This window comes from Aotus nancymaae, unplaced genomic scaffold (genome assembly GCF_030222135.1).
Source record: "Aotus nancymaae isolate 86718 unplaced genomic scaffold, 86718_ANA_hifiasm-v0.15.2.pri h1tg000022l_1, whole genome shotgun sequence".
Taxonomy (NCBI): domain Eukaryota; kingdom Metazoa; phylum Chordata; class Mammalia; order Primates; family Aotidae; genus Aotus; species Aotus nancymaae.
Genome location: NW_026988435.1, coordinates 2,486,163 through 2,498,315, shown reverse-complemented (window position 1 = coordinate 2,498,315; position 12,153 = coordinate 2,486,163). Strand labels below are relative to the sequence as shown.

General features: G+C 35.0%; 1 protein-coding gene across 3 annotated transcripts in view; it reads left to right on the top strand.

Annotated features, from left to right (window-relative positions):
- The window catches only part of EPHA6 (EPH receptor A6), a 991,737-nt gene that overhangs the window by 743,598 nt on the left and 235,986 nt on the right, over positions 1 to 12,153 (top strand). The window lies entirely within an intron of this gene.

Genomic DNA, 12,153 nt, shown 5'->3' with positions numbered 1-12,153 from the left:
GATGTAATTCAGCATAAAATGAAAACTAATATTTGAGAATTTACTCTGCACCAAGCCCTATTCCATCCATGAATTACCACAAGTTAGTGACCTTAAAAAACACACAATTTATTGTTTTACATTTCTCAAAGTCAGAAAATCAAAATCAGATTCACTAACTAAAATCAGGGTGTTGGCAAAACTGTTATCTTCAGAGGGTTTCAGGCAAGGATCTCCTTCCTCCTGTTTTCCAGCCTCTAAAGATGGTCTGCATTCCTTGGCTCATGGCCCTTCTCTGTCTTCAAAGTCAGCTAGTATCTTCAAATTTCCCTCTGACTCTCTTACCTCTGTTTTCCTCCTCCCACCTCCTTCTCTGTGCTGCTTGCCTCCCTTTTATAAGTACCCTTGTGATAACACTGAGCCTACTTAGAAAATTAATGATAATCTTCATATTTCAGGATTATTAATACATTTGAAAAGCACTTTTTGCTAAACATGGTAACATATTCACAGATTTTGTGGATTACAATGTGGACATCTTTGTGGAAGCCATTATCCAAACAACCACAGCTACATAATGAATTAAGAAATAAAGAAGGAGTAATGGGTTTTAGGAGATTCACTGGACTGAATTGTGTCCTCCCAAAATTCATAGTTTGAAGCTCTAACTCACAGTGTGACTATATTTGGAGACAGGACTTTCAGGGAGTAGTTAAGGTTAACTGAGATCATAAAGGTGGGATCCTAATCTGATGATAGGATTGTTGGCCTTATAAGAAGAGGAAGAGAGAGATCCCTCTGTCGCCACACACATGCACCTAGTAAAGGCCATGTGAGGACATACTGAGAAGGCAGTGCCTAAAAGCCAGGGAGAGAGCTCTTACCAGGAACCGAGTTGGCCAGCACCTCAGTCTTGCACTTCCCAATCTTTCGACCTTGAAAAATTGAATGTCTATTGTTTAAACCCCCCATTCTGTGGTATTTTGTATGGCAGGCTGAGCAGACTAATACAGCAGATGACAATGAGATGGTCCTTAGGAGAATTCTCGGATTCAAGGAGGAATTCTGAGCTACAAATGTAGATTTGGGATATCACAGCCTAAAGACAGTAGTTGGTGATGTTGAAAGACATTCACCTGAGTTAGTATGTAGATTGAAAACAGAATATAGTTGAGAACAGAACCATTCATTACTAATAACACTGCCATCCAGTTCTCCAAATGTGCTCGGTAGCCTGACTGTGGGAGAAATGACTAGAAGATGGTTGAATTTGTTTTAGGTTTTGGGTGGTAGCAATAACGTAAGCTGCCAGAGAGAGAGCGAGGTGTTTTATGTACCTTTACTTCCCATCATTCTGTTAAACAGATAGTCATATTTCATAGATAAAGGAAACTGAGATACAAAGATATTGAGTAAGTTTCCCAGGGAAGAAATGGAAAATCAATTTTGATAGCACATTAAGCAGAGCTAGTTTTGAAAGGCAAATGTTTTTTACTCTAAAGTGAAGCTCTTTCAATTTATTCAATGGAAGAAACAAAGTGGCCAACTGGTAGAGACTGATACACTGGATCACAGAAGTGTTCTAGGGGTAGATGTATCAGTGAGTTTGGAAAGTTGAAACTCTATGAATAACAGCATTCAATAAGTGAGTAATGTACTGGACTTCATAATTACAGATGAAGAGAAAAAATTTATCTTCTTGAGGACAGTGCTATATTTAGAAGCATGCTTTAGTGGGAAGGAATAAAAACTTGCCCCAAAAGAAAAAGAAGTTATCTAATGTTTGAAATATGTGTGGTTTGAAAAAAAAATGCTTTTTTTTTTAACTCACTTACTAAAGAAATCTTTAGCCATTGTATGATAAGAAAGTTAAAACACCTCATTCTCAGGACTTAAAGAAATCCTGCTTCCTGGCCTAGATCTTAAGGGACCTAGCAATGAAGGATGTTCAGAGTGGCATATTTCACATGTTCTCTTTGGTATCGGCATAATTTTAAAAGACTTAGTGGTTACATGGAACTTTTCTAAGACTCACATAGCTTTGCAAATATTTACATATTAATCTGTATCTCTCAAGAAGTAGATAGTTAGTAGCTATTTAACCCACTCACAATGATACTAAAGCAAGAAAAAGTAAAGCGACTTCCTCTAATGCCACAAAACAGGGGTGATGCCAGAAATAGAAGCCCTACCTTCTCAGATCGTGTCCTGATGAATGCATTAATCTACTCCTCCTATTAACAAGCCTTGTTAAGCATGAGATAACTTGCATAATATTGAACCTTTCTGTGAAGTTGAATCAGAAGCATTAAAATATCAATTCAGCCTGTGTTTGAAACTTGTAAGTTTTCTTTAAAATGTTGTTCCCTTTTATATGTAGAAGAAATGCTATGTATCATGAGGAAATCAGACAGAATTCATAATGAGAATACTGGTATTTCATCCTTGAATGACAGGCACCGAATACAGTTTGATAGGTGACTATCCTAATAACATTAATAATAATGGAATTTACCTTAAGACTTCAAGAGACTAATACACACCTGTCTAGAGCTGAATTAAAAATCTAATGTTATGTTTTTTCTCTATGCCTGTTCTTTTACAACTCCTTTATATGACATTTTAAAATATTTTTTCTACTGCCTTTACACAATAGGAAAATGGGTTTTGTGCAGTTAAATTAAATAAAAAAGACGAAGCTAAAGACTAGAATGTGAAAGATACTAAGCAAATTTTAAAAATGGTAAATTATTGGAAAGTTTATTGACTTCTACATCTATACTAAAATATCCCAGCTAGGGCTCTAGAGTTGTTTTTTCCCTTCATTCATTTATTTCATTCATACAACAAGTATTAAAAAGAGATTTGTTATGTACTAGGTGCTGTGGAAACAACAGAAAATAGAGAAAACCAAGGCAGTGCAAACCATGTCTTCATGACTTACATTATATAGACAGGATGAGATCAGCAGGGGAAGTGTTGAAATAGAAAGTCAGCTAATAAACAAGTAAAAAAGTTCAAAATGATATTCAAAGAGAATTTCAAATAGCCAGAAGTGCTGTGCAGTAAGTATATTAATACTCTCAAATCAAAGTCCACTAGGAACACACTACAGTTGAACGAGTTGGGTTTATCACTTATTGAAGCAGGAGAATCTATACACCAGGAAGAACTATAATGTGTGTCAGTAAGAGGGTATTAGAAAGAACCACTTATAGAATTTGGGCATCCGATGGGTGATTTGGGAGAAGGACTAAGGAAGCAGGGGTTTGCTCTAGATGGAATGCCATCAGAAAGCAAAGACAATTCTATGATTGGGTGTCTGCTTTTTTTTTTCCTTTTTCATAAATTTTATTTTTAATTGATAATAATTGTATATATTAATTGGATGCAGTGTGATGTTTTAATAGATGTTCATATTGTAGAATATTAAATGAAGCTAATTTAAAAATTTGTTACTTCACATTCTCATTTTTATGGTAAAAACATTTAAAATCTACTCTTTCAGCAATTTAAAAATCATTACTATTTATTATAGTTACCATTCTGGGCAATAAGATCATTAAAGTTTATTCCTGCTGTCTGTCTGAAACTTTATATGCTTTCATCAACGTTTTCCCTTTCCCCATCTTCTCCTCTCCCCCAGAATCTGGTAACTACCATTCTCCTCTCTTCTTCTAGTAGTTCAACATTTTTAGATTCCACATAGGAAATCATGTGCCATTTGTCTTACTGTTCCTGGCTTATTTCACTTTCCATAATGCCCTCCATTTCATCCCTGTTGTACAAATGACAGAATTTCCTTTTTCTTAAGGAGAATAGTACTCCAGTGTGTGTAATGCACCAAATCTTATTGATCCATTCATCCAATGATAGACACCTAGGTTGCGTGTCCCTATCTTGGCTGTTGTGAATAATGCCACAGTGGACATTGGCATGCAGATAGCTTATCAGCATATTGATTTTTGTTTCTTTGGGTATATACGCAGAAGCGGGATTGGTGGATCATATAGTATTTCTATTTTCAGTGTTTTGAGGAACCTCCATGTCATTTTCTATAATTTCTGTGTTAATGTACATTCCCACCAACAGTGCTCAAGGATTTTCTTTTCTCCATACTCCCTTCAACACTCATTCTTTTGTGTTTTTGACAGTGGCCATTATATCAGGTGTGAGGTAATACCTCCTTGTGGTTTTAAATTGCATTTTCCTGATAATTATTGATAATGAGCACTTTTTATTCATGTATCTCCTGCTATTTGTATGGCTTCTTTTGACAAATGTCTATTGTACATAGTGCTGCAATAAACATGGCAATTCAGGTATCTTTAGACATACTGATTTTTTTTTCCTTTGGATGAATATCCAGTAGTGTGATTGCTGGATCACATGATAATTCTTCTTCTGTTTGGCTTTTTTTTTTTTTTGAGAGATCCTCCATACTTTTTTCCATAGTGGCTATATTAATTTATATTCCCACCAACAGTGTGTAAGTGTAACCATTTTTCTGCATCTTCACCAATACCTGTTATTTTTTGTATTTATAATAATAACCATTCTAATAGAGGTAAGATGATGTCTCTTTGGGGTTCTGATTTACATTTTCCTGATAATTAGTGATGTTGAGCAATTATTCTGAGGGCTCTTGGCCATTTGTATGTCTTCTTTGCAAAATGTCTATGCATATTCTTTGCCCACTTTTTAATTAGATTATTTGTGGTTTTATTTTGTTTTGAGTTGAGTTCCTTGTATATTCTGGCTATAGGTCCCATGTCAGGTAAATAATTTTCAGATGTTTTCTCCCCTTCAACAGGTTTTCTCTTCACTCTGTTGATTGTTTCCTTTGCTGTGCAGAGCTTTTTATTTTCAATAGTACCATTTGTCTACTTTTCTTTTTGATGCCTATGCTTTTAAGTACTAAGCCATACAAACTTTGCCTAGACCAGTATCATGAAGTATGTTTCCTGTGTCTTTTCTATTAGCTTTATAGCTTTGGGTGTTGCATTTAAATCTTTAATCTCTCTCGAGTTGACTTTTCTATATGGTGAGAGACAGAGGTCCAGTTTCTTTCTTCCGCAGATGGATATCCAACTTTTACAGCCTTGTTTATTGAAGAGGGTATCTTCTCCCCAGTGTATGTTCTTGGCAGGTCTGTCAAAACTCAGTCAGCTGTAAATATATGGATTTTTTTTTTTTTGAGACGGAGTTTCGCTCTTGTTACCCAGGCTGAAGTGCAATGGCGCGATCTCGGCTCACCGCAACCTCCGCCTCCTGGGTTCAGGCACTTCTCCTGCCTCAGCCTCCTGAGTAGCTGGGATTACAGGCACGCGCCACCATGCCCAGCTAATTTTTTGTATTTTTAGTAGAGACGGGGTTTCACCATGTTGACCAGGATGGTCTCGATCTCTTGACCTCGTGATCCACCCGCCTCAGCCTCCCAAAGTGCTGGGATTACAGGCGTGAGCCACCGCGCCTGGCCTGGATGTATTTTTACATTCTCTATTCTGTTTCATCAGTCTGTCTGTTTTTTTGTTTTTATAGGAATACTATACTGTTTGGCTTACAATAGTGTTATATCTTTTGAAGTCAGGTAGTGTGATGCCTCCAGCTTTATTCTTTTGCTCAGGATTGCTTTAGTTATTTGGGCTCTTCTTTAATTCCATACAAATTTTAAGATTGTTTTTCTATTTCTGTGACAAATGACATTAGTATTTTAATACTAATTGCATTGAATCTGTAGATTGCTTTGGATAGTATGTTCATTTCAACAATATTAATCATTGCAATTCATGAGCATGGGATGTCTTTTCATTTGTTTTTGTCTTCCTAAATTTCACTCATCAGTGTTTTATGATTTTCCTTATAGAAATCTTTTACCTCTTTGGTTAAATTTATACCTAGATATTTTATTTTATATTTTTTAGCATTTGTAAATGATATTTCCTCCTTGATTTCTTTTTCAGCTAGTTCATTATTGGTGTATAGAAACACTGCTGATTTTTGTATGTCAATTTTATATCCTGTAATTTTCTTAATATACTTATCTGCTTTAAGAGTTTTTTTGGTGACATCTTGAGGTGTTTTTGGATATAAGGTTATATATGCAAAAGAGACAATTTGATTTCCTCTTTTCCAATTTGGATGCATTTTATTTCTTTCTCTTGCCTGATTACTCTGGCTAAGACTTCTAGCACTATGTAGAATTATTCCAGTTTGTGGAGAAAATGGTTTCAACATTTCCCCATTCAGTATAATATTAGCTGTAAGTTTGCCTTATATGGCCTTTATTACGTTGAGATACGTTTCTTCTGTGACTAGTTTGCTGAGAGTTTTTATCATAAAGCGTTCTGAATTTCATCAAATGCTTCTATGTCTATGGTTTTTGTCCTTACTTCTGTTGATGTGATATATAACGTTTACTCATATGTGTGTGTTGAACTATTTTTATTTCCCTAAGCTACATCCCATGTGATCAAAGTGATGTGCTGTTGGATCCTAGTATTTTGTGGATATTATTTTGCATCTATGTTCATCACAAATATTGGCCTGTGGTTTTCTACTTTTATTAACAACCTTTTCTGGTTTTGGTATCAGAGTAATTCTGGCCCTGTGGGATGAATTAGGAATGATTTCCTCCTCTTCAGTTTCTTGTAATAGTATAGGGAGAATTGGTTTTAGTTCTTTTTTGTAAATGTAGTAGAATTTGACAGTAAAATTACCTGGTCCTGGGCTTTTCTTTGTTGGGTTACTTTTTATTACTGACTCAATCTCATTACACGTCACTTGTCTGTTCACGTTTTCTATTTCTTTCTGATTCAATCTTTGTAGGTTGTATGTGTCCACCAAAGTAGCCATTCCTCTACCTTTCCCAATTTGTTAATGTATAGTCTTTGATGATTAGTCTGTTTTGTATTTCTACAGTATCAGTTATATTGTCTCCTTTTTCATCTATTATTTTGTTTACTTGGGTCTTCTCTCTTTTTTTGTGGTTAGGCTAGCTAACAGTTTATCGATTTTGTTTATTTTTTTAAAAAAAAACTTTTCATTTCTTTTATCCTTTGTATTTTTAGTCTCTTTAATTTAGTCCTGCTCTGATCTTCATTGCATTTTGCTTTCTACTAATTTTTGCTATGCTGTTGCTTTTCAAGTTCCATGAAGTGTATTGTTAGATTATTTAAAATATTCCTATTTTTGACATAGGCATTTATTTCTAAAAACCGTTCTTATCATTCTTTTGCTGTATCTCATAGGTTTTGTTGTGTTGTATTTTGACTTCCACTTGTTTCAATAACTTTTTAAATTTTCGGCTCAATTTCTCACTTGGCCCAGTTGCCATTCAGGAGCATGTAGTTTAATTTCCATATGTTTGTCCAGTTTCAAAAGTTATTATTATTGATTTCCAGTTTTATTCCTTTGTGGTTTGATAAGATACTTGAAACGATATCAATTCGGTTACAAATTTGTTGAGGCTTGTTTTGTATTCTCACATGTGATGTATCCTGGATAATTGTCCACATATTCATGAGAAGAATATTTATTGTGTAACTGTTGGATGAAATGTTTTATAAATATGTGTTAGGTCCATTTGGTCTAAAGTTCTGTTTAAATCCAGTGTTTCTTTTTTACTTTTCTGTCTAGATGAGCTAATGCTCAACCGGCATGTTGAAGTCACCAAATATTATTGTATTAGAGTCTAACCCTTTCTTTAAATCTAATAATTGCTTCATGTATCTGAGTGTTTCAGTGTTGGATGCATATATATATAGAATTGCTATACCTTCTTGCTGTACTGATCCATTTATCATTATAAAATGACCTTCTTGTCTCTTTCTACTGTTCTTGACTTAAATTCTGTTTTATCTAAGTACAACTGCTCCTGCTCACTTTTGGTTTCCATTTTCATAGAATATATTTTTCTATCCCTTTACTTTCAGACTATATGTGTCTTTACAGAAGAGGTGAGTTTCTTGTGGGTAGCTTATAGTTGGGTCATGTTTTTATCCATGAAGGCAGTCTATATCATTTAAGTGGAAAGTTAAATTTGTTTACATTCAAAGTTATTATTGAAGTATGAGAGTTTATTCTTGTCCCTTTATTCATTTATTCCTGGTTGTTTTGTATATTATTTGCTCTTTTACTCTTGTTATTAATTATTATGATTGGGTGGTTTTCTGTGGTGCTAATATTTGAGACCTTTCCCTTCTATCAGTGGGTTTTATACATTCATGTGTTTTCTGATGGTGGATATCATCCTTTTGTTTTCAGGTGTAGACTCCTTAAATGTTGCTTCTAGGGCCAATGTAATAGTGATTAATTCCCTCTGCTTTTGCTTCTCTGAGAAAAGAATGTATTTTTCCTTCATTTATGAAGGATAACTTTGTTAGGTATAGTATCTTTGGCTGCTAGTTTTATCTTTCAGAACTTTGAATATATCATCCTATTCTCTTCTGGCTTGTAAGGTTTCTGCTGGAAGTCTGCTGTTAGTATGATAGGAGTTCCCTTATAAGTGACCAGACACTTTTCTCTTGCTGTTTTTAGAATTTCTTCTTTGCTTTGACTTTTGACAGTTTGACTACAATGTGGCTTGGATAAGGCCCTTTTCATTATATCTACTTGGGGATCTCTAAGCATCCTATGTCTGGATGTCTAAATCTCTTGCTAAACTTGGGAAAGTTTAGTTATTATTTATTACACAGTTTTCTATCCCTTCAGTATTGTCTTCACCTTCTGGAACATTGAAAATTTGAATATTTGATCACTGTATGGTGTCCCATATGTTACATAGGCTTTGTTTATTTTTTTCATCATTTTTTCTTATTTTGGTCAGACTGTTTTTTAGTCAAAAGACCTATATTCTATTTCCAAAATTATTATTCTTGATCTAGTCTATTCTTGAACCCTTTGAGTTCCAGGATTTCTGCTTGGTTCTTTTTCTATAATATCTATTTCTTTCGTAAATTTCTTTTTCATATCCTGAATTGTTTTTCTGATTTCTTTGTATTACTTATCTGTGTTCTATTGTATCTCATTGAGCTTCTTTAATATCATTATTTTTCTCTGATTTTATAAATTCTTTTCTTGTTGGAATTTATTGCTAGAGAATTATTGTGTTCCTTTGGAGGTATCATATTTCTTTGCTTTTTCATGTTTCTTGTGTCTTTACATTTATATCTGTGCATCTTGTATAAAAGTCACTTTCATTAGTTTATCACACTTCTAATAAAGACATACCTGAAACTGGGTAATTTATAAAGGAAAGAGGTTTAATTGACTCCTAGTTCAGCATGGCTGGGGAGTCCTCAGAAAACTTACAATTATGCTGGAGAGGAAGCAAACCTGTCCTTCTTCGCAAGGTAGCTGGACAGAGAAGAAAGAGAACCAAGCCAAGAGGGAAGCCCCTTATAAAACCATCAGATCTCATGAGAATTTACTCACTATCCTGAGAACAGCATTGGGAATAGTACCCCCATGATTCAATTACTCCCCACCGAGTCCCTCCCATGATACATGGGGATTATGGGAACAATAATTCAAGATGAGTTTTGGGTGGGGACATAGCCAAATCAATATTTAGGTTTACAGATGGAAACTCTGGTCCTGTGGTGGCCAGTAGCGGAGTTAGGTTGGGTAGGCATGTATTCATGTCCTCCCATAGGGTATGACAGTGCACCCAACTTCAGAGGGTTGAGTGATGTGAGTTTAGGTCTCAAGCCTCTGGATACAATGGGTTGAAAGTTGAGATGGTCAATATGACCTGAGAAAGTGTAGGATCAATAGTGACTACCAAACTGTCTTCTGGGGAGCCCTTTTGTTTTTAGAAACAAGAGTTTGCTCTGTCACTTGGTCTGTAGTGCAGTGATGTGGTCATAGCTCACTGTAGCCTCAAACTCCTAGGCTTAAGCAATCCTCTCACCTCAGGCTTCTGAATAGCTGAGACTACATGTGCCACTACACCCAGATATTTTTTATTTTTAAGATGGTCTTACTGTGGTGCTCAGGCTAGTCTCAATACCCTTTCCTCAAGTGATCCTCCCACCTCAGCCTCTCAATTAGCTGGGATTACAGGCATAAGCCACCACACCCAGCAGGGACATGTTAATTGCTGCTCCAAGATCAAAAGTTTCTGTAGTGGAAAGGATGCTGACTTTGGCATCCTTTTTCTTTATCTATTGAGATGATGACAGTTTTTGTTTCTTTATTCAGTTAATAAGGTGTATAACATTTGTTGAATTCAGTAAGTTGAACCATCTTTGCATCTCAGGGATAAATTCCACTTGATCATGGTGACTGATTATTTTTGTGTGCTGTTAAATCTGATTTGCTAGTATTTTATTGAGCGTTTTTGCATCTACCTTCATCAAGGATACAGGCTTGTAGTTTTGTTTTCTTGTATTGTCCTTGTCTGGCTTCAGTATCAGGGTAATGCAGGCCTTGTAACATGAGTTTAGAAGTATTCTCTCTTGTTCAATATTTTGGGGAGATTTTAAGAAAGATCGATATTTATTTCTTTTTTTTCATTTTACTTTAGGTGTATACTACATCCAGCATTTCTCCTCATTTATTTATTTAAATATTAGTTAAAATTCTGCTGTGAGGTAATAAAGTATGGGCTTTTCTTTGATGGGAGATTTTTTAGTATTCATTCAGTTTTATTCTTGGACTGTTCAAATTTTCTTTTTCTTTTTTTCTTAACTTTGTCCTGGTAGATTCCATGTTTCTAGGAACTTAACAATTTCTTCTAAATTATCCAGTTTATAAGCATAAAGTTGTTCATACTATTCACTTATGATCCTTTGTGTTTCTGTGGTATCAGTTGGACTATCTCCTCTTTCATTTATGATTTTTATTTGAGTCTTCTCTTTTTTTAGTTGGTCTGGTCTGGTTAGGGTTTGTCAATTTTCCTTATCTTTTCAAAGGAAAACTTTTCTTTTTTCTCATCTCTGTCTACTTCTATTCTGATCTCTATTATTTCCTTCCTTCTGCTAACTTCATGCTTTGTTTGTTCTTCCTTTCTAGTTTATTCAGGTAACATTAAGTTGCTTACTTAAGAACTTTTCTCTTTTGTAATGCAGGCATTTATTGCTATAAACTTCCTTCTTAGAACTGCCTTAGGTGCATCCCATAAGTTTGGTATGTTGTATTTTCATTTTCATTTTTATTTGTCTGAGGATATTTTTAACTCTTATTTTTAATTTCTTCCTCGATCCATTGGTTGTACAGGAGTGTGATGTTTAATCTCCAAATATTTGTGAATTTTCCAGAATTTCTCCTTTATTAATTCCTAGTTTAATTCCATTATGGTCAGAAAATATACTTGATATTATTTCAGTCTTCTTAAATTTAAGAATTTATTCTTAAATAAATCCTGCAGAATGTTCCATGTGCACTTGAGAAAAATGTGTATTATGGTGACATTGGATGAAATGTTCTGTATATACCTATTAGGTCCATTGGGTATAAGGGATTGTTAAAGTCCACTTTTTCTCATCTAAATAAACTATCTATTGTCGAAAGTGCAGTATTTAAGTTCCCTACTGTTATTGTGTTATAGTCTGTCTCTTCAGATTTATTAATGTTCACTTCATATGTGTAGGAGCTCCAATGGTAAGTGCATATATATTTTAAATGCTTATCTTTTTAATTAACTGACCCATTTGTTATGACCTACTTTTTCTCTTTTTAACAATTTTGACATTCTTTTTTTTTTTTTTTTTTTTTTGAGACGGAGTTTCGCTCTTGTTACCCAGGCTGGAGTGCAATGGCGCGATCTCGGCTCACCACAACCTCCTCCTCCTGGGTTCAGGCAATTCTCCTGCCTCAGCCTCCTGAGTAGCTGGGATTACAGGCACGTGCCACCATGCCCAGCTAATTTTTTGTATTGTTAGTAGAGACGGGGTTTCACCATGTTGACCAGGATGGTCTCAATCTCTTGACCTCGTGATCCACCCGCCTCGGCCTCCCAAAGTGCTGGGATTACAGGCTTGAGCCACCATGCCCGACCAAGAAAGTCATTCTAATATAACAATTATATAAACGTAATCACCCCCGCTGTCTATTGATCTAATACAAACATAATCACTCTCATGCTCTATTGGTTACTATCTGCCTCTTCTTCCACACTTTTGCTTTTAGTCAATGTGTGTCCCTAAGGCTAAAATAAGTTTTTGTAGGCAA